Below are 22,734 nucleotides of genomic sequence, written 5' to 3' on the forward strand. Positions count from 1 at the left end.
GGTGTAGTGGATCAACTAGCAGGACAGTGCAGATTAACCCTTAATGGGAGCTCCTGTTGTGCCACTGCAGCGACATCAAACAGCTGGAGACAGCACCGGGAAGTCGCAGGAGGGCTTTGGTCTGCCTGTGCTGTCCATTGGAGGCTTCAGCACCAGAAAGAAACTCTGTGTAGGTGTTATCACTGCACAGCTGTGCACTTCAGCGCCAGAGAGGTTTTCTGATACGAGAGTAGGTGTTTGATTTGGCTGTAAATTGACCCCACTACATGGCCTCAGTTCATATTGTGTGTTCGAAGTGGGAGTGCTCCTGCACAGTGAGGAAATGGTGACTACCAAAGTCCTGAGGTGGAGATGCTGCTTCAAAGTTTCCCTGTACCTGGAAAATTCATCCTTCAGTGCATTCCCTAAAAGTGAGGGAGAAATTTACAGGCTGACACATGGGGACAGATGTTTGGGTAAAAAAGAAAAAAGATTAGAAATGTCCCTTAACTGTTTATTGCTTCATTGGTGGAGGTGTCTTCCCTGTACCCACCAGCTGGGGGGAAGTGCAGGGGGAGGTGGGCATCAAGGGCAGAACTGAGGTTTGATTTTTTTTTTTTTATTTTTTTTTCCACCTCGGCCATGAGGGTTATCATAGATCAAATAAAAATTGGCAAATAGATTCAAGCACTGACAGTTTTATGGAATTTTAAGGTAAATTCCCCCTTCAAGGTTCTGGTGTTCCTTTAATTACGGCTGCAGTAGCCCTAAACCCTCAGTGTTATTTGAAGTTTGTGAATGTGACAAGACTACATGAATGTCTCTTTTTGTCTTCATTAAACTGGTGCTTTGCCAGTGTCTTGTGGGGATCATAATGGTGTAGAGTGGTCATAAGCTGTAACAGCAGTAAATGTTTGAGCAATGTGCTGCAAAAAAAAACATTGGATATGGATGATTATTTAAAAAATAGATGATTCTTTCACATTTGTGAAATATGAATCTGATACAAAGGGAAGGATTAGATTTTTTAACAGATTTGATGCTTTTCCTTGGCCATTATTTTTCAGTAGAGGTGGTGCTGTCCAGCTGTCCCTGCAGAGCTGTCTGATGGCAGCAGGAGCGATGGCATTGCTGAGGGGACACCTGCACTGAGGCAGCTCTCGGCAGCTGGGAGCTGCTTCTCTTCTCTGAGCTTGTGCTGTAGGTGCTCTTGGTTTTCTCTGGTAAACTCCAGGACCCAAAGATGAGGTTTTCACTTCTCTCTGACATGATCTCCTCAAACTGCACTTCCGTGGTGTACAAACATGCTTCTGGTTCTGTGCACTTGATGTTGTTGCACTAACCCTGCTCCTTGTGTTTCTTTTAAGATGAGTATTCATGTGAAATTCTAGGTGTTCTGCCAGAGTGGGATTAATTCTGGATTGAACACAACCCAACCAACCTTTCCTCTTATATGCTCTTGAGGCTACAATTTAATTACACTAGAAGTAGTATGGTTTGGGATCATCTCTAGCTAAATTACCTTGAGGCAGCTCAGTCCTACTCCTTGCCTTTAATTTTAGAGTTTTCCTAGGTTTGAACAACAGAATCAGCTTCTTGGAAATGCTGGAGTGTAGATATGCCTTTGTTTTAATACAGGTAAGCTTGGGCTATGGCTTAGGTCTGCCCTACTCTCCCCTAAAGGAATTTGCAGCAGAATTGGCATGTCAGCAAGGGAATAAAATGCCTTGGCAGTATGAGGTGTTTGCAGTGAGATCATTTGCTAGCTGTCATGTTGCCGAGTGCTGTGCCTTGCAGTGCTGGTTCCAGACTTTGTAAGGAGGTTTGTACAGGTGTTAACTACGTTCGAGAATACTTCCGTCTTCAAATCTTGGTTTCTTCCCTGTATTGTGTCAGAGGCTTTATTTTTGCCATTTTTTAACAGTTTCTGAGGATTTCTCCAGCATTGCTGAGCTGTACTCAGTGGTAACTATTATTGACCCTATTAGCTATTTTATATATATATATTTTATATATATATAAAAATAAATATTTATTTATATATTTTATATATAAAAATAAAACTGTTACTGGAGTGCTTACATTTTCCAGCATTTCTGGAGCACCGTGCTGGTTAATGCACCTGAATGCTGGCTGCAGCTGGGTTGGCTTGCTTGGAGTAGAAGGAAGAAGAGATTCCTAGCTGCCTGGTGCATTTATTTAGGGTTGGTTTGAGGAGGTTTTTTCCCAAAGCTGAGCCATAACCTTAAAATGGAGATTGCAGATAGTAAAGGCATTCTTTGAGTTTGCCTATCAGTGGAGAGGGGGTGGCCAGCAGCAGATAGAGGAGCATTCTCACAGGAATGTGCCAGAGAATAGTGAAACAATTACTAAAAAGCAATGAACTACTGGGGCACTGAAACAGCTTCTGGATTGAAGTGGTCAACCTGAAATGCTCTTGAAATCTTTGTAGGTTTTGTTCTAAGCATAATAATTCCCCCTTTGCAGCTGCTCTGTGAGGTAACTGCTGTGCATGTATCAGTTCTGTTGGTTGCTTAACTTAATGCAGCATTTTCGGTCTTTGCAGTTCACCCCGTGCTGCTCCCTTTCTTCAGCAGGCAGAAATCAGAGTTTCTGAAATGGTTTTGTTGCATACGGCAGTTCATATTTTCCAGTTTGTAGTCTGAGATCTCCCTTGGGACAATTGACTATAAAGGCCTTTTAACTGCAGAAGACAAAGTGGGGAAGAAAATAAGCTTGCAGCTCTATGCAGCAAAGTCTTTCTGTAAATATCAACCAGAAAAGAAAGACTTTTGCTCTCTGGGCAGTTTGCTGTAGTATTGGTCCAATGTTCAGCTCAGGTGTTAGCAGAAGGCTCGGGGGTCACATGAAAGGAAGAAAGGCAGAAAAAAAGTTTCTGTCACTTCCCGATAGTCTGCCAAAGTCCATCCTGGTCTTCATGTCTGTGTGGGGAGTGCTGGGGTAGAAAATGCAATCACAGGGCTTCCTTACCTTTTTTTTAATATCTGTGATATTTTACAGAAAAGTAATTCAATTGAGTTTGAGGCCTTGTAGAAAGGGAAACAAGTCAGTTAAGCTGCTACTTAAATCTTTTGTTTTGGTCATCTAGTCCAAAGACCTAGTCATTTGGGGTTGTTTTACAAATTTCAGTGAACACTGAGGACTGAGTTCTTGTTTTCCTGTAACTTCAGCCCTGTGGCATTTGGTCTGGTCCATTCTTGCCACATTGTTACCCATGGAGATGACAGTCGTTGACAACTTTAAAAACTTGGTTTGTTTTTTTTTCCTTTCAGCAAAGGAAAGGAAAAAATCCGCTTGCTTTGTCATTAAGCAACACAAGGACAATTTATGGTGGTCTAGATTTTGCTGCAGAGGCTCTAGAAAGAGTCAGGGAAAGGAATGTGTGGTTTAAGAGTTTTGCCCTGGAAAAAGGAGCTCCTCGATGACACAGAACTGGCAGATACTGAGAAGACGATGTGCTCTCTTGGGGAGATGGTTTGCCAGAGGCACAGGTAAGAACATCTCCAGTACCCCCAGGCTGCAAACTCCCCGACTCCAGTGCCACTCCTGGCTCTAGGCATCATCATCCTCTTTTCTCTGTTTTGCGCAAGGCTGTTCTGCTGAGGGAACGTGAGCACACATTTCCCTGCAGCAGGCTGTGGATCTCACACACACAGGAGTGTTTGGGAGCTTCACCAGGTGTGTGTTTTGTTTCCATATAGGCTCTGGAAAGGTTTGTCAGCTGGGCCTGTTCCCATCTCCTGCCTGGCTGAAATGATGAGATGCTGACTCAAATACTTGCACGTGCACATTTTCCAGGTGCTGGTCTCCAGCTGCCCTCTGCCCTCAAGCAGCAGTAAGATGGTTCTATAAAAAACTTCAAGCAGTGAACACATGTGGAAGGAGACATTTGGCAATGCAGCAGTAGGCAGCGTGTCCCAAATGGAACTCCAGTAAAAAGAGACACACAGGCCAGCAGTGCCTTGCCATTTCCCACCAGCTGGTATTGTGTTTGCCGTGTTTAGGATCACCTGAAAACACCTTCACTGTGTTTTCCTGTAAAGCTGTTCCTATCTGCCCCAGCAAGAAGGACTTAACGCATTTGGAAAAATCAATAGGCTTCTGCTGTGGGGGTTGTGGCATAGGCTGGTTTTTGCAGTGAGCCCTTGAGAGAGGTTACTTCTTTTATCTAGTGGCATGAGATGTTCAAGAGGAAAATAACTGTTGCAGAAATTGCTCTTGTGTCTTGTCACAGCCCAAAACTGGAAATGCCATAGTTAGAGCAGTTGTCTGTAGCTGCCTGGATTAGAAAGGTAACTCATTTTTGAAAATGCTGATAGTTGTTTCCGGCATGCAGTTTGATGTGACTGTTGTTCTCCCTTCAGTGCAGGATAAAATGTAGGAGGATAAAAATGTAACATGTTTGTTAATTCTTATCTATTACTATGAGTTGTGGTACAAGTAGGAAAAATGAATTATATGTTACTGTAACACTGAAATGGGCTGAGAGGAACTTGTGTTCTGTAGACACAAATGTCACTAAAAGGGGATATGCTTTGCTTGTCTGCACGTGGTAAAATCCAGAACCTGTTTATTTTCCGGAGGCAGTTTAAAACCACAAAATTTCCCCCAAATGCAAGAGTTTCATTACTGCTGGTAAAGCTTTAAAGATACTTTATTACTTGGAGTATTCCACGCAGAAAATCACTTTTCTGGCCTGCTTGGGAGCCAGGAGCTCTGCTGTTTGCCTTCCTTTGGCACATCCTGTATTCTCAACCATGCTTATTTTAAACTTGAGGCTGACAGCAAAGGTGTCCTACTGACTTGATTAAAATATTGTCTGAACTTTGTGTCCTGTTTCCAACAGTGACCAGTGACAGATGATTAGGAAACAGCTTGAGGAATGAAAGATCCATAGTACGATTTTTCCTTTGGGACATCTTGTCCACTTTTGGCAAAAAAACTGCACCTAAGACTGCTGTGTTTAATAGCTCCTGAGTGATCTGTCTACATTAATTTGGTGGGTCCCTTTCTGAATTAATTTATAATATTGTTTTTTGAAGTTAACACAGCAGTTGAGTTTCCAGCACAGTGATGCATTGTGAGAAGGCACTTCCATTTGTGTCATTATAGCTTCCCACAAAAAATTCAGATTGAGCTTCCCCTTTCAATTCAGTCTGGTGGCAGACATATCAGAACTTAGCAAAAGGGGATGGAGATACCTTTGCTTTAGTTTGTTGGGGTTTTTTAATACTGTGCTCTCTGCCAGTCCTGTTTGCAGTTTAGTTTGCATATTTTTTGTGGGTTTCAGTTGCTGAGTACTGGAAGCCTGGTTAACAATATCTTCTACCTAGAGCCATGCAAACTATACTGTTACGGTATGTAAATAAAAGTCCTGCATTTTAGCCATAAATGCCATAAAAAGAATGGAATTACAGAAGCAAAAAAGAGCAACTCCTGATAATTAGCACAACTTTTCCAAATAGTAGTATGTGCCCCTCTGCAAGTCTGCCTCACCTGATCAGGAGGCCCAGGGTTGTTTCAAAGGCAAGCACCCTGATAACAGTGAAATCACTAAGTCCACATGTCACTTGGCAGAGCTGTCTCTAGGTACTGTGTGATTTTCACTTTGCTGATGCACTAAATCCTCTTCCAGTTAAAAGCAACCAAATGCAAACGGTGCACATTTGCAAAGGAACCTTCTCTGTGCTCTGGCCTCGCGTGTTGCTGTTTTCAAACAGCCCCGTGGTGCCTTCAGGAACCTCATGACCTAATAAATGTAACAGCCATAAACAAAAGCAGCCTAATCTCCTCACTCAGGCATTTTGCCACGGAAAGTCAGCGTTTGCTGCCTCAACACTGTCAGATAGGGGAGGCACCGAGAGAGAGGTGACTCATCATGGAAACTCATCTTTCTGTCACGGTGAGGGAGCTTTCTGCATTCCCCTGTCTCTGGGCTCTGCAGACTGGGCCCCCAGCTGTGGGGCATGAGCTCTCTTTCCATGGGAGCATCTCCCTGGTGAGCACATGCCTGTCTCCTGTTGCCTTCTTCCAGAGTTCAGGCTCCCTCCTCCACCGAACAAAACCCCCAAGTTTCACAGCCTTTTGAGGTGGCTACAATAACTCTTTCTTTTAAAGCTGACCTTCAAGGGAGTAAATGCTGTCAGCCAGATCCTACTTCGTGCTCTTTGAAGAAAGGCTGAAGTGAGAGAGATGTTTTGAGAAGATCCCGGTTATTTTTTTCTTTATTTTCTATTCTGCTTGTTCTTTATGTCCCAATTAAGATCCTGTCTATTCTGGATGACAGAATGGCTGACCTGGAAATGTAGAAGTGTGAACTAACAAGAACAAAACTTGGGTCTGCTTGAAAGGAAGGTTTTTGTGGTTTTGTTTTGTTTTGTTTTTCATGCTTTGGTTATTCTAGAATAATTAATTCATGATGAAGCTTGCAAAAAGGAAGGAACTACTGTTACTGATAAATACTAATATGTATAAAACCCTTACTCACATAGGTAGCAACTTTTACTTTTTATGGAATTTGACCTATTACTGCAGCCTGAATTTCAGGCTTCTAAATTTCTGAATTTCGGAGTTTTCATGTTGAAAGGGTCTATGTCTGTGAAGGAGTAAAAGCCTGACCTTGATGTAATTGCTACAACTGTTCTGTGAAGAACTGTGGATTTTTCTCTGCCAAAGAAATGTCTTATCAGATTTCATGCATCATGTTGCCTCTTGAAAAACTTAACTCCTTTCTAGACAAATTAAGTCGAAGATAAAAATATTCTTAAAACTAATAGTGTGTTATTAGTACACAAGTTTTAGCAGTAAAGGAAGTTTAATGAACATCCCTCATCTTATCTCCGTAAAATTAATTTTCATGCATCTCTACTGTAATTTATTAATTTAAAAATTCTTATTTATTAAGCTTACAAAAATATAATCCAGTTCACATAATAACTTCTTGAAGATACATTTTCTACAGTCCAAGAGTAAGGGGATACAAATCTTTCAAGAACCGATTGAAGATAAGCTCAAATAATAGAGAATTCCAGCTATAACTTACTTTCTTTGGAAAAAAATATAGAGGGTGGGGAGAATGTAAGATTTATAGGTACATCAAGTTTGCGGATTTTTTTCAGCTCAGCTGTAATTGAGGAATTGTATTTGTTGTGGACCTTGATGTAATGCATAGGCTGTGTTTGGTGCCTTTATGTTACATAAAGTTTCTGAGGAGTTCTGTAATGCAGCTGTAGACTCTGCACACGAGTGAGAAGCTCAGTTGAACTCTGGGTATCGGTGCTGCTGCTGAGTCATCCTGACAGCTCAGCCTGGGCAGCTTTAATCGAGGTTCAGAGTGGAACAGGGCATTTCTGAGCATTGAGGTGAGACCAAGGAAGTCCTGCAGGCGCTGCTGGTGCTCAGTTTGCCTCTTGCTGAACCTGCTGTGCCAGCCCCTGAGCTGACAGAGAAAGAATGTGGCTGCTGATCCTCAGGTTTCTGGTACTGTAATTAGGGCTTTGGCTTTTTGACTCAGTGCAGAACATCTTCTTAAAGCAACCAGAACAGTTCCTTTGCTGTCAGATGTCACTAGGGGTGTAAAGAAATTTTCGCTGACTTCAAGGATGGTGCTCAAAGTGTGACTTTATAATTTTCCTTAGATGTGATTTAGGCACTCTTGCAGTGGAGGCTGCCAGCACTAACAAGGGACTGTGGGAACATTTATGAAATACTATTTACATGTGAGTTTACTGTGAATGGATGAACTTACTTTCTTCTTGTAACTGATCGAGTTAAAACTCAATCATGCACATGGAAAGCCAATGGAAAAGGGACTTTTATCTTACGGAATCATAAGACAAAAGGGTTTTCTCCCCCAATCACTCATTTGTGGTATCTGCCACAGGATGTCCTTTTGCAAATGTATATCTGCCATAGAAAATGGCTCCATGGAAAAGTTGCATAATGACAGATGTTCTTTGTCATCAGGTGGGTTTATGCCAGGGGCAAGGATGTACTTCCTGTTCCCTGGCTTTATAGACACGCATTTGGTTGGGAAAAAAGATGATGTTATTTGTATGTGATACTTTATATCCTGTCACGGACTGTTTGTCCTTTCAGTATGAGTCACGCTGGTCTAAGCTCCGCATGATGCCAATCAGTGGTTTCATTCTGTTAGTTGTTAAAAATAAGGCCGGCTTGCTCCCTCACCCACCTTGCACTAGTTGTCTTGCCTTAGATGATATACATGAAGAGCACTCCTTTTCTCACAACCAAAGACAAAGCCCACTTTAAAGTGTGCGTGGCTTCTCCATCTCTGCCAGCTCTAGTTTGCAGCTGCTGTCAGTTATTATTTTGTCGAAGTTCAGGTTTCAAACTCACCTATCTGCCTGACATGGGAGGCTTCCCTTTGGATCTATTCATTGGATCTGACTTTAGATTTATTTACCACTAGGCTTGTTTCACTGTTCCAAGTAAAGACCAGCCCCTTCCTAGAGCAGAATGTGTGGTATTTATCAGAAAGAGACAGCTTTAGGGCTGCCAGATAACCTGACCAGCCTGCTCTGTAAGGAATTTTGTGGGCTCTGCTGATAACGACAAAGCAACTGCATTGGGGATATTGGAAGATGCTGGTATCTGTAGGGGAGCAGACCAGTACTGCTCCGGCATACTCGTGAAGAAAAGCACTTTCAAGCTTGTGAATATTTATAACCTCTTGTTGCCGATGATGGCACCCATTTGCAGTTTTTCTGCTGTCAGTGTGTGTCATCAAGGCCCAGATGCTCATTGTTTTGTTCTCATCAAACTCCGCTTTGGTTCACAGGCCCACAAGAAACTCTCTGTGGCTCTTTGCAACAAACCAAACAATTGCAAACCCCTTCCTGCCCAGTCGAGGTGATGCTTATCAAAGTGTTACTCATCTAGATCTTGCCTATATTAGACAAGGTGTCTGCCTCTAGAGTGAGACAGCTGCATCCACAGAACTGCTGGTTAACTCTGTTCAGTCTATACCTGAAATTGATTTTAAGCCTTGCAGGATTAATATAAGCTTTTTCAGCTAGGGATTATAAACCTATGAGGACATGCAAGTGCCATTTTGCTAGTTATAAATTGTATTGTAGATTAAATTCTAAGGGATTCAGGTATTTTAAGAGTGTCATTCACCCCTGCACAGGTAGGCCAAATGTATCTGGTATGCATCTGTGATGAAAACCCTGAGAAAGAAGAGTGGGTTTGTTACAATGACAGCAATAGAGAAGTGATGGCTTTCCTCTCAGGTCAATCCTCTCAGGTTTCACCCCTGCAGGGAGGGTAAGGAGAGAAACACCTTTATCTTTCCTGCAAACCACACAAATAGAAAAGGAAAGACTACAAAGCAGAAGAGGGTGAAGGGAGAATCCAGGTTTAAGGAGGAGATGGCTCAAAAAGAAGCACTGTGTCTTCTGCAAATATTTGCTGTGATGAAGCATGGGAAGTCACAAACCCAGTCTGAAAATCTGAGTATTTGCATCTGCAGGAGAGAAGGGAAATGAGACTGCAGATCTTGCTCTTTTTTCTTTGACTCTGTTGCCAGAGGGCCAAGATAGGCAATAGTTGCAGATGAAGCTGCTACTGTCCCCAGGGCATGTGGGCAACCCAGCAGCCTTCCTGCATTGCTTTCATTTTGGTGCAGGTCTTCACCTTGCACCAAATTCTTTTAGAGATGGGTGGACTGGTGTTGCCTGCCCTTGCCTTTCCCTGTGTAAATTTTGCAGCAGAAATGGATCAGTTTTGCTTGATGTGACTTTGCTGTCTTCTGTCTTTAAATCAGTTTCAACTGCTATGAGACTCAAGTGGTGGCAGCTGGGACACTGCTTAGCTTCAAGCATGGCTGGAGTTGCTCTGTGACCTGAAGAAAAAGGTGACTGCATTTTACACTCTGGATGGCAGAATGCCATGCATTAAGGGCAGTGGAAAATAGGTATGTGGGAGGAAGCCCTTACTCAGTTAATACACCTAAATGTGAAGAAAGAGGATTTGGTGTCAAAGTACATCTGTTGCCTGTGGTTTGATGTAGACAGCATGACATGTATTGCTAAACCTTTGTTCCAGCTGTCAAAGGCACCTAAGTTTCCATGATTTTTCATTGGCTGCTGCTTGTGAAATTTGCTGCACTTGAAGTTTACTGCTTCTGACATGCAGGAATTTTTTTTTTTCAAAGTGTGAGTGAGCTTGCAGAATGAGGGCGTTGATAGCACAGAGCTGATCACACTGCTGAAAGCTTTAGCCCAGCAGAATTTCAGCTCCTGGGTGCAGTGGTAGTTAGAAAAAAAAGAAGATCAATTGGACAACTCTCACCAAGTCCTCTGATTTGTAGTTTCTGAAGAGATTTTTGCCTCAGTCTACTCTTCTTTGTTATATAAAGAAAAACATACATATTTTTCCCTTTGTGTTTAGAGAGCAGGCATGGATTAGGTTTACTAAGCAGTAATCAGCTTTCACTGGTTTAAAATTAAGTAAAACAGGACTAGTCTTTTTTCTCTCAGCTGGTGACAGTAAGGGACAGAAGGTGACTGAAGGAGGTGGCTCAGGCTTTTGTGAAGAGAGCTGTGACCTGCAGCCGGCTCTTTCTATTGCCAGAGGCATGGTGTCACATCCACCCTGGACAGGTTTTCCTGGCCTATCTTCCCACCTGTCAGGATGGCTGTATGAGAGAGGTGAATTCTGCACTGTGCAGGAGGGAAGGACAGTTATCCTGGTGGTGATGGGAATGCATGTCCTAGGGCTGGTGGAGAGCCAGCAACAGCAGGTGTCCTATGCTGTTGTCTACCACCCTCAACCTGTTCCCTTAAAGAGAATGTCCTCCCCTCTCCTATTTTGTGCTGACAGTGAAATGTTAGAGTTGTAACTGAAGAGGTGTGGGGGATTTTAAACCCCCGCCCCTTGCAGTGGGTAAGGACACCAAGAGGCCTTTGCACCTTCTCTTTCTTTGCTCTCTCACTATCCTGCTGAGACCTTCAGTGTTTATGATGGAGATGCTATACTGCAGTTATGCTGAGTGCTCCTTGGTCTGTGGGCAGGGATGTGACCCACCACATCAGGGTGGTCCCATCCAGCCCTGGCCTTGAACGGGGCCTCCCAGGAATGGGGCATCCACAGCTGCTCTGGGCAGCCTGTTCCAGTGCCTCAGCACCCTCTCAGTAAAGAACTTCTTCCTACTATCTAATTTAAATCTCTCTTCCTTTAGGTTAAAACTGTTCCCCATTTCCTATCATTATGTGCCCATGTTCTTGTTACATGACCTGACCCTTTGTCAGTGTGTCCTTCTAGCTCTGTGTAGCCGTGTTTGTATCCCTGCCAATGGGCTTCATGTGCTGGCTAAGGAGGCTGGAGCCTCTGTGCTCCTCAGCATAGCTGCTTTGTGGGGCTCAGGATGTTTGATTTTACTTTATCTTCTCTAATTAAGTTGCTTTATTTTGATTTTGTGCTTGAGTGTGGTCAACATGCCCACTTATCTGGAATTGCACAGCGTATGTGACTTCAGTGTGTATCTTCAGGCTCACATCATGCTGGGTTTTGATTTTTTGGGTTTTTTTTTTTTGGCAGAACAGCAGCTAAAGTTTTCCCTTTCTCACTGTTGAGCAATTGGGCCAATGACCTCCTCCTGAAATCACAACTGTGACCTATTTTCTGTGCTAAAACAGCAAAGATGTAATAGTTGACAGCATAGCACAGAGCTGTGCCTAGCAGGCAACACTTCCCATTTTCGGTTTCTTCTGCTGGCCAAGTCATGCTGGGAGATGTAACTTAAGGCTAAAAAAACCTCCACAGGGTGTGTAAGGCCTGTCTGTGTGTCAAGCATCTTTCCATCTCCTCTTAGACAGCACTGCCTTGGAGAAAGCTGTTTTCCTTTTCTAGCATTAGGGGGAGCATGGCCGTTAAGAGAGAGGCTACATGGTTGGAAAAAAAAAAAGAATAACTCACAAACTGAAAAAACCAAGTTCTGAACCTTAAGAGTCCAATTTAAACTTCGTCCCTACATAATGGCTTGTTTATAATCCCTGTGCCACAAGTAACAAAGCTTCTGCAGGCACTGAAGATCGAAGGACCTCAGACATCAGGCAAAGAGGAGTAGAAATGGACAGCCTGATAATTTTGCAGTTCCCTAGGAAGAAGCAAATGATACTGAGTGGGATTAACAATTGTTGAAAGATTGTTTGGCATTCCAGAGGCCTCGTTAACAACAGTGTTACAACAGCTATTCAGGAATGCTATTATACCACCAGGGCTGTCTCTGAGAAGCTGCACTTTCTAAACTGTAATTACTTGGTTTAGCTTCCAGAGTTAGCATTGCAGATTGTACAGAGGGCCTTGGATACAGAGGAGAATATTATTCTCTTGTTACAAGCCCTTGGCTCTGCAAATTAGTTTAGTTTTGCACTTTGGTAGAAACATTGCCCAATAAGTGGTAAAACATCTCCACCCCCAGCCAAAATCTGCACTCTTAATGATTTTCTCAAAGCTGGGGTTTTACATGTGGGCTCAAAGTTCATAGATTTATGTAATTCCTCTGCTGGCTTGTGCTTGCTTCCTCCACTCATGGAAAGTACCTTATTGATCACTTCCCTTTAAACCTCTATGGATACTTCCTGCTACTCGGTGAGCAAGGCTGGCAGAATCAGTGCCTGTGTGCTCAAAAGGTACCAGATAATGACATTTAGGCCAAATGTCATCAAGGGCATTTTACTTCATACGCTTTTCCACAATTAGCACCTTACCTGTAATCATTGCATCTCAAGCTAGTCCATTCTGCACACATTCTGTTTGCTTCTTTAGGAACATACAAATGTTAGTATCACCAAGAGTCTCGAGGACAAAGTATTTAAAAAGGGTGTTTCCTTCCAAGGGAAAAGTTTGGAATGCCCAAAGCAGGCATGCCTGGGTGCCAAACAATGTTACTGGTAGCTGTAGGAAGACCTTGCAAGGAGGACAAAGTGTAACTGGTACATGTGGATCCTTCGCTGGTCGTACTACTCAAGAGGAAGTTTTTATGAGACTTATGGTGTTTGCAGTGCAGCTGGAAGTCAGAGAAGGAGAAGAGGGAGAGAGTTGGGAAGGGCCTAAAGAGGGAAGAATCTTTGGAAGGGCAAGGAAAAAAGCTAGAAAGAAAAAACCTTTGTTGCTCTATGAAGGGCACAAGGGCAACTCAAGTGCCTCAGACAGTGCCATGGAAATTACAACAGGAATCACCAATGGGAAAGGCTATTCTTTACCCCATTTTTTTTCTTTTTTTTAATGTAATTGAACAGGATGGCAGGAGCATGAGGCAAAGTGTTATTTGTGTAGCTGGGAAGAGACATATATGAGGACATCTGTTTTAAGGAGCTGCTTCAAAAATAACCACAGGAAAGGAGTGTGTTTGCAGAGCACAGCAGACAACCTGCAGAGCAGTGGAAAGTGAGACAGCAGTGGTGCCCCAAGTGCAGATAGCCCCAAATGTCTCCAGGATTGTGCACATTTGTACTCATTGCCAAACCACCCCACCCTGACCCCAGTGGGTGTTTTACAAATTGAAGGAGGTGCTGTTTCCGTGTTTTCTGCTCAAAAACATTGATCCATTTTCTGTTGCTCTCCTTCTTGACCCCTTTTTCTTAAATCAGCAGCTTTTAAATTCCATTTCCAAGTCTTAAAAAAATAACTGTTTCAATGAATCTCCAAAATATATGGCAAAAGAATGCAGATTTGGGTACTACTCCATCCTAGAGTTGAGGTCTTGTTCACCAGAAAAAGAAAGGAAAAGCAGACTGTCAGATTTTGGAGCAGGATGCTCATATCCAGCATTCTACCCTATTTACTACTGACTACAGGAGCAGACAGCAAACTTGGCCACTGATTTACTGAGATGCTTTAAGAAAGTCCATTACACCTTACCTGTTGCTTCAGCTTCCCAGTGGGTAAAGCAGAGAAGTGAGAAGTACAACTTTTATCCTCGATTTCTTTCTAAAGTCTGTGGTTTCAGACAGCTCTGAAAGTGTTGTGGTGTAGGATTCAATGCAAATATCAGGTGTGATCCATTAGTGAAGTGAAGGTAGTAAAGCCAGATGGTGTGAGGCATCCCACTGGGGAACACAATGTTTCAGGCACCAGGCAGTTAATTTCTCCTGTTAGCCAGGTAAGAGAGGATGTTTGGGACAGATGAAATCTGAGCATAATTGCTCATTGGGAAATTCACCCTTTCCATGGCCAAATACTCTTTAGCCCAGAATTTTGTCAAAATATGCATGTTGAATGTGCATCTCTATTTTTTCAGCGTTACATTGGAAAATCAATGGCAAGTACCACTTGAAAGTAGTAACCAGATGTTTCCTTCCTGCTTTTTTTAGCCATCCACTCTGAGGAACAGAAATGTTTCACAAAGAACAGTGAGGGTTTGAGATATAGTAGCTGATACCACTCTGGAGGACACAGCTGTATCTCTTTTCTACACTCGTGGCTTTCAGCAAGTAACGCTGAACTGACTTTGGCTACCCCCTACCTCAAGGGAAGCATTATCCTCTGTGCTCCCTCCAGTACTGTGTTTTCTGATAAAGAACAAATGTTTCTGCTAAATTCAGTTCATGCTGCAGTAATTACTTGGAACAAAGCTTTGGTTTCAGTTATAAAAATTCTCACAGCACAAAGTTGACTATTTGGAGTTTCAGTGAATTATTTCATATTCACCTGGCTATGCCTGATATAACCATGACTGCACCTTGGCCAGTGTTTGGAAGCTGAGTACAACCTGCAATGCAGCTTCATGTGTCTGTAAACCAAGAAAGGGTTGTGCTTTGGACAAAATCTGATATCTCTAAAGTGTTGTATAGCAGTCAAATTAGGTAGTCAAATGAGTTCACCAATGGTCATTTCATATCCAGACTGCTTACACCATCCCACTGGATACCTCTTTTCAGTGCCCAAACAAGTTGTAAACTAGGCCTTGTAGGACTTGCATCTGGTTGCTTTCAAGGAGACTTGGTCTCCTAAGCATCGAGATCAGTTTTGCAATGGGAGCTTTGGCATACCAGGCTGAATTCTGAGAGGAATTTAGGCATACAAATTGTTTGGTTTTTGAACTTTCCTTGAAGTATTTAATGGTTTACTGTTTTGATGTCTCTTCTGGCTTTGCCAAGGTTAAGTTTTTTTCTATTACTTTGTAGCCACACAGAAGATATAAAAAAGTTTGCACTCAATAAATTTATGGATAAGTTTTTCATTTCAGCTTGGACTCAGCATATGGCTTTCTTTGTGTAGTTGTTTGATTGCATCATCCTTGTTCCAAATGTGATGATTTGGCTTAAACCTTTTTTTTCCATGTGTGAAGTGGGACATGAGTGCATTGCATCATTTGGTTGTGCATATCTACTGGACATGCTGTTCTCTGCTATGGGATTATGGAAAACTGCCCAAATTTTTCTCTGACTGCTGCTGTACAGAGGCAGGCAGGGTAGCAAGTATAAGCTCATTAGGACAAAGATGTATCCTGAAAGTGAACAAGCACTGTAAGCTGGCACCTGTAAACAGATGTTCTTTATGTGCAGAACTGACTGAGTGCAGGCTCTTTCTTGTCCACCCAGCCAAAGCTGCCCTTGTTTTGGATATGGTCACTGCTCCTGCCACCCTTTCTCCCTTTGCTGCAGGGTCCTATGCACCTTGGCTTGCTCCCTAAATATCCTCACTGCTGCCAAGTCCTGAACCAATCGAAATCTGGGCAATATCCCTTTCTCCCTGTCCTGAGCACACCGAGCCCCTGAGCTGCAGCATCCCTCTGGAAGGCAGAAATCAGCAGGCTGCACAGTGTGGTAATTTACCACTAGATGGCTGGACCTCCTCTTTGTCCAGCTCTCAGTTTTGTGCCCAGCTCAGTGACTGTGCTTGGCCCAGAACAGTGCACTCGTTGTAAACTCTCTGCCTGCCCACTTTATAGCTTAACATTTTTAAACAGCTGATGCTTTTAGCAGATTACCTTCATGATGAATAGTTCAAACTTCTGAAAGATACTGAAAGAGCTGTGGTAATATCTAAGAAAATCATAGCTTTTTTGCAAGATAAAAAGGAAAAGCTCCCTGGTCCTGTCCTTGGGATTTTTTCCATTCCATGTATAATACAATTTTAACTGAGTCTTATTTTGTAGGTGTGTGCATAAGTGGGACACATTTAACAGTTCATCACTCAGACTGGAATACAGCATCATAGGGTCCTGAATAGTCACAGCCACATGCTTTGATCTGGTGAATTTGGTGATATAAAATCTGTAAAACTTTTAGACACTGATATACATGTCACTGTGATTTGGGGCAGCAACGTCTTTCCTTTAGGAAAAGTTATTTTACCCACAGTCATTATCTTCAAAAAATTAATACCTCTGGATGAAAAATGTCAACTTTCCTGATGATTGCAGACTGATACTTTATATAGAGCAAGAAGGCCCACTTCAAAAGGAAAATTTCTTCTGCCTGAAAGCAGACAAGAGGAATAGGCAAAGAATCTGTTTCTTGAAGATACAACTTTTTTCCCCTTATCAGTCTCTTCACATTTTCAGCTCTGTTACTTGTATTTACTGGGTTCACATTGTGTGTCTATACATATATTTGTATCCTAAGTTCAAAACAAGGGAGAAGTATGTTTTTAAATTAAAATTATTTTAGCTGTTTTGCTGTCACAGCACTGGCATTTTACACTTGCCACTTGCAGGAACAGGAAGAAGTCATTGACCCTGCTTCCAAGGTAATATATTCTAAAATATCAAACCTGGAAATCTAAGGGCACTTTAACACCTTTGTGGGAGCCTGAAGATATGCCTAAAATGATGATACATGAAATAGTAAGATGAAGATGAATCTAGAAATAGTTCTGGGGTGGGTTTTCTTTTCTAAGTAGCAGTATCTCACAGTTTAATTTTCTTAAAACACTATGACAGCAAAAAAAAAGAGAAGCTGATGGTTTAACTAGTGTGGTGGAAGAGCAGGAAATGCAAATGAACTCCACCCATCAAGACTCACAGAGAAACATAGGTAGTGAAGAATAGAGCAAATTATGAGCTTCTGAATAAATAGACTTCACAAGTAATTGTTCAACCCGACGAGAATATTAGTGGCTATTCTGTTCTTGTCTGCAGGAAGGTTTCTGGTTTTGTTAAGGCAACAGGAGAGAGTAAGAAAGGCTTGGAAATTTCCATTTAGTGGACTTGCAAACAAGTAAATAGTAAATTTTTCAAAGTGCTTCCTTTTTACAGGTGCCTGAAGGATAACATGTGCAGATTATTTATGAAGAGCAACCTCACATTTGGAAGCAGTCCAGAAAAAAGTCCTACTTGATCCTGTCACAAGCAGAATGTTGTTACTGAGCACAGAATGTGAGATGTAGCATAATCACAGACATTGTGTATTCCTCCTATGACAGTGTGAGAAGAAAAAGCAGTAGTTTCTAATCACTATAGTAATGCTGTTTTATGTCTTTTGGGGATGTTAAAATAAACTTATTTACCTTGTTCCTAAACAGGTCCACTGATATAAGCTATACAGAATACTACTGTAAAATACCTGCTCACTGGTGCTGTTACAAGTGCTATGTTTGCTGTGGCAGCTCTGCATAACATCTGAGAAATCCGAAGTGTCAATACCAAAGGTAAAGGAAACTGGTATCTTTGATCCAGCTATGTGGTACCTGTCACTGGATGTGAACAGAGAAAGTGAGTTTGAAGAACCAGACACAAAATTGTGAGGAAATCAGCTTAATCGTATCACCAACCTTCCTTTGGGATTATCAGCTCACCTGCACATTCCTAATAAACTGTTAGAGGCCTTGGATGCACCCTGTCGTGTAGGCTGACAGACAGGAGACACCAAAGTCACAGCAGAGATGACAGCATTTTTGTCACTGCTCTTTCCATAGCTCAGATGAGCAAGCCTGTTCCCTACAGAGGGTAGGAGGTGGCTCCCTGCAGCCAGGCTGCACTGCATATCTGGGCCCTCCTCCAGCAGGTGCTGACCCTTGTGCACTTCATTGCTCTCCCCAGAGGGTTCTGGATCAGCTCTCTGCTGTGAAGGCAAGGACGCAGAGTCCCTTCAGATCACAGCATCTCTGTAGCCATTTGAATAAAAAAGCAAAGAAAAAAAAAATGCTGCTTGGATTTGAAATGAGAGGTTTTTGCACAGTTGGCTTTTTCCACTCTGTTCTCAGTAAGACAATTTAAGTTCCTCCTTGCACAGAGGTCTGGGGGCTGAACTCCTGACCAAGCTGGCCAAACAGATATTCCAATGCCTTTTAGCTCAGTTATTGGCTAGGCCATGGTGGAAAACTCCTCTAGAAGCTGGGCTCTGAGATTAATTGCTCTGCTAGCCTCCCTTCCTTACCAGTCAAAGCCTACAACAGCCAGATTTGCAGTTATGCACTCTCTCATCTGACCACCTGCTTGCACTCCCTGACCTTCTGACAGGTTTACAAATGTTCTTGGAAAGAGGTGCCAGAATGATTCCTGATTGTTCGTGCAGTAAACTCTGATCCAGGCTCCCAAGAGAAACAAATATCTTCACAGGCGAGGATGGGAGAAGCTCAGGTGGTTTAGGCCCCAGTAAAGGAAACCCATGAAGGGAAACATTCTCAAAGATTACTTAAAATGGTGGATTTGCTGAAAATCTTATCACCATTAAAAACACACTCAGAGGAGATACTCACTCTCCTGAGTGGTATTACAGAGCAAACACTGTAAGTTAAACCTCTGAGCTGAGTGTGTCCTGTATTGTAGATGAAAAATGACTGAAAGCAACTTAGAGAGCCTTGGAAGACCTAATGGAACTTAGGAAGGTCATATGGTGTTCTGCTACAGGATAAAGGCCAGTGGTCCTATTGGACAGAGCATTGTCAAGAATTATACCTGAACCTTCAGGTGTACACAAGTATAGTCCAAGTTTGGGAAGTGAGAAGCTTCCAAATTAGCAGAGTTTGTCCAGTGGTTTTAGCAATACAAAGTGAAAAAGATAAATTTGGCACTTACTGGAGTCTAAGTTTATACTAATTTAAATGGCCATGGTCCAGTAGCACCAGTAATGGAAGGGGAGGTGACTACCCACATTGATTGCACTTATCCCCAATTTAGGACTGCAAATCTGTGTCTCTTTTTGTAGAATAATGCAAATGTTTTATCTCATTAAACCCTGTCACTGTCGTGTCCATAAAATGGTTGTAAGAGCTACCTCACAATTAATGCCCTTTGGAGCCAGTTTGGTTGTATGAGTGCTTGGAACCACACCTGTGTGACAACAAGCTATGGACCAGGTACGTTATCCTATTCCTGCTTCACTGTTGTATAGACTTGTCAGGGGATAATCCCTGATAAGAAAGAGCTCTGCAAAACCCTCCAGAACAGGGGCTTGCTGAGGCACAGCACCCACTACAGAAGCAGAGCTGTGTGCCAGCATGTTTGCCCCTAGCAGCACCGTGGAGCAGCCGCAGCCCCGGGCGCTCCTTTGCCCCGACCCGCACAGCCGTGGGCAGGAAGTGTGCCACCACTCTCACCCCCTCCTCTGCAAGGAGCACAGGCAGCAGCTCGAGGGGCCTGACACAAAAAGAAATAAAGGCTCAGATACACGTTGTCTTGAGAAAATAAAATCAGACACGATGCAACTGGTTTTTGGTTGTTTTTTGGTATGCCTTAGCTTCAGTTTCTGGCCTCTAACCCTGTAGATGTATAGACACGCTTCATGCCTTGTGAGTCATCCTAACAACATTGCTGTTATCTGGGTTGGTCCTGAAAGATGATATTATTATCCAGTATTGAGAGCTAAGTTGCATATGAAAAAGTAGCTCAGTGCTCACCAGTGTTACCCATAACAGTAATTAGTCAGTGCTTGCACTTGTTATTCTTGAGGGAAGCTGAAGTTTTGTTCACATCTGGGGCAGAGCATGTACTTCCACCAAAGCCAATACAACTTGTATCGCTACGTGAGTTTAGTTCTGTGAAATTCTTATCTCTGAATTCTTTCTACACCTAAACAATGTCCCCTAATCAGTGCTCACACTTTTGCTAAGCAGAAAACAAAGTGCTTTTATGGTTGCAAAACTAGAAGATGAACACAAATAGCCTTATGAGCTAGTATGTTAATTAGATTTAAAAATATTCTGAGGTAGGTAATACCTCTGACTCTATAAATCTTGTCTGTCAGAAAGCTCTATAGTTTCCCCTTGGAAAAAGATTGCTATCCTATGAATTCCCACTAAAATGGAGTGCCTAGGAAATAGCTAGACTTATGGACACAGACACTGAACTTAGACCACAGCTCTTTATCTCAGTGCACGTGGCATGAGGTGAGATTGGCAGTGGGATAGCTCATGGAACTACAGCCATGGAACTACTGTGCTGCTCTGCCATTTCTCCTTTTGAGTCACTCTTGCTTGCAATTCTTTTTCCCTAGAAAATATTAAAGAATTCATAGATCAAGAAACAGGAGCTGACACAAAGACAGACGTACTGGATCTAAGGAATGATTGATTTGAGGAATTGGGTTGAGGATTCTTTACTGGGTGGGAAGTAAGAATTTCAGAGTCCGCAACCATACCTCTTTTAAGATACAAACTTCTCAAACTTGCCACACTTATTAATATTAGGGCTGGCCAGTCTTTAGTCAGAAGTCGTCAGTTTATATCTGCATCTTAGTGATGGGAAGTAGATTTAGTCATTCAGATGGGACTTTCTCTCAATGTCAGTAGCAAATCAAAGCATTCCTGGTGTTATGAAGCACTGTGCTGCTAGAACCAGCTTTGTCATTGAAATACCGCCCATCAGTACTCCTGTGCCTTGTCAGATGAATTATGAACTGATGGAATTTGAATAACTGTCTTGCCCTTCTGCAAGAAAAGGTAATATTGCTCCTGCTTAGTATCGCCTCAGGCTTTTATGCCAAAACATCACAGCAGAATTCAGTGTTGACTGGTAACTAACAGTGAATTTAAAGTGGTGTCAGAGTCATCTTGCTCAGCTTCCAGGCCTAGGTGGCCAAAGCATGTGAGAAGCAAGCCTCAAGAGATGGCACAAACGAATGATGGGTTTGGTTTTTTTTATTCCTGTTTGTTTAGGACAGGAGGCAAAATGTGTTTGCAAAGAAGAGAGGCTGCTGCAGGTGCAGAAGGCTCTGCTACAGCTGGCATTCTGAAAGATCAATTACCTACACCAAAGCTCTTCTGCTGCCTTTGCTATCTGCTTGCTTATTACACACAAAGTGAATTAAAAAGAGCAGGGTTCTGTGTTCAATACCCTCTTCAAGTGAGCAATCTAACCCTTAAAAGCAGACATCCTTAAGCTGATCAGATGATGGGACAATGTGAAAGGCTTTTGGCTCTAAAATGACACTTGGCAATCATACTACGCTCAACTGAGAAAGCAAGTGAACTCATGTAATATGATGCTATAAATGATGTAGGTTGCATTTCTTTTTGAGTTGTTGGAAAATAATGGATTGATAGATAAAACATGTGATATTGTTACTGAATTTATCATAATAAATATTACTCTGCAATATTTTCTTCCTGCCTGTGAAGAATTAAAATACTAAAGGATGCCAACATGTGATATTAGGAGCATGTTATGACTGCAATATTATAAATGTTTGTACAGGTTGTCCCCAATATTAATAATGTATTAATATAATACATTATAATGTATTCATATAACACATTAATAATTAATATTAATAATGTACTAATATAATACATTATTACCATACCCTACTGTAAGTGGTTATGTGCCTTTATGCAGTGGTACAGAACATGTACATTACTACTTACTCACCCTTTTCTACCCTCTTCCTATGGACAGTCTTGCAAAAAGTGTTAATAGACAGAGGGATAACATTCAGGTGATAAACTACACAGTTGTGATTAAAGTGTATAGATGTGTTGCATTAATTTCTCATTTATCAAAAACATTGCTTATTTTCCTAGCTCCATTTCAGCAGATGCTTTTTCTTCTCATTGTCTACCAGATGCAGCAGACAAATACTTCTCTTGGCTCTCAAAAAAGACTGACAACAAGGCCCCATAATTGATAAGATGTGATCTTGAATCAAGACTGTCTTCCGTAGTTCTATCAGTATCATCTTCTGAACCATGTCACCTTGCAATCCTGTAGAGATGGGAAAAGTATTTTATTATAAAGAAATCTTCCATCTATTGAATCAAAAGCTGATGCAGACTCAGATGAATGCAGAATCACATAAACACAGAATCAGTTAGGTTGGAAAAGACTACGAAGACCGAGTCCAACTTTTAACCAATCCCAGCGTTGTCACCCAGGTGGAGGCACCGAGTGCCACATCCATCTTTCCTTAAACGCCTCCAGGGGCGGTGAATGGAGCCCATTCCAATGGGCAGCCCATTCCAATGTTTAATGACCCTTTTTGTGAAGAATTCCTCCTAATGTCCAGTCCAAACCTCCCCTGGCCCAGTTTCTCAGAGAGGCCATTTCTCTCATCCTGTCACACCTGGCACAAGCTCCTTTCAGGGAGAGGGATAAGGCCACCCTCGAGCCTCCTCTTCTCCAGCCTCTCTCCTCGAGCTGGACCAGGAAACTTTGAAGGCTTGATCCATTGGAATGACGACATCCTTCAGCAAAGAAAACCTATTAATTATGCTGTAAATGCCAGACCATGCGCACTCTGAATCCCGAACAGCACACGAATACAAACAGCTATAACTTTACAGCTGTCAGGTTCAATATAAATTCAAGAGATGTTAAAATATAAATCC

The 22,734-nt window shown here is 42.3% G+C and overlaps 1 long non-coding RNA gene across 1 annotated transcript; it reads left to right on the forward strand.

Annotated features, from left to right (window-relative positions):
• The first annotated feature begins 7,356 nt into the window (after nucleotides 1–7,356).
• LOC310909406 lies at nucleotides 7,357–22,653 on the forward strand. The gene is made up of 3 exons (XR_014590073.1): nucleotides 7,357–7,479; nucleotides 17,494–17,619; nucleotides 21,972–22,653. It is a non-coding gene; the product is annotated as an uncharacterized lncRNA (long non-coding RNA).
• Nucleotides 22,654–22,734: the final 81 nt, after the last annotated feature.

This window comes from Zosterops lateralis, assembly GCF_965231275.1.
Source record: "Zosterops lateralis genome assembly, chromosome: 5".
NCBI classification, from domain to species: Eukaryota; Metazoa; Chordata; class Aves; order Passeriformes; family Zosteropidae; genus Zosterops; species Zosterops lateralis.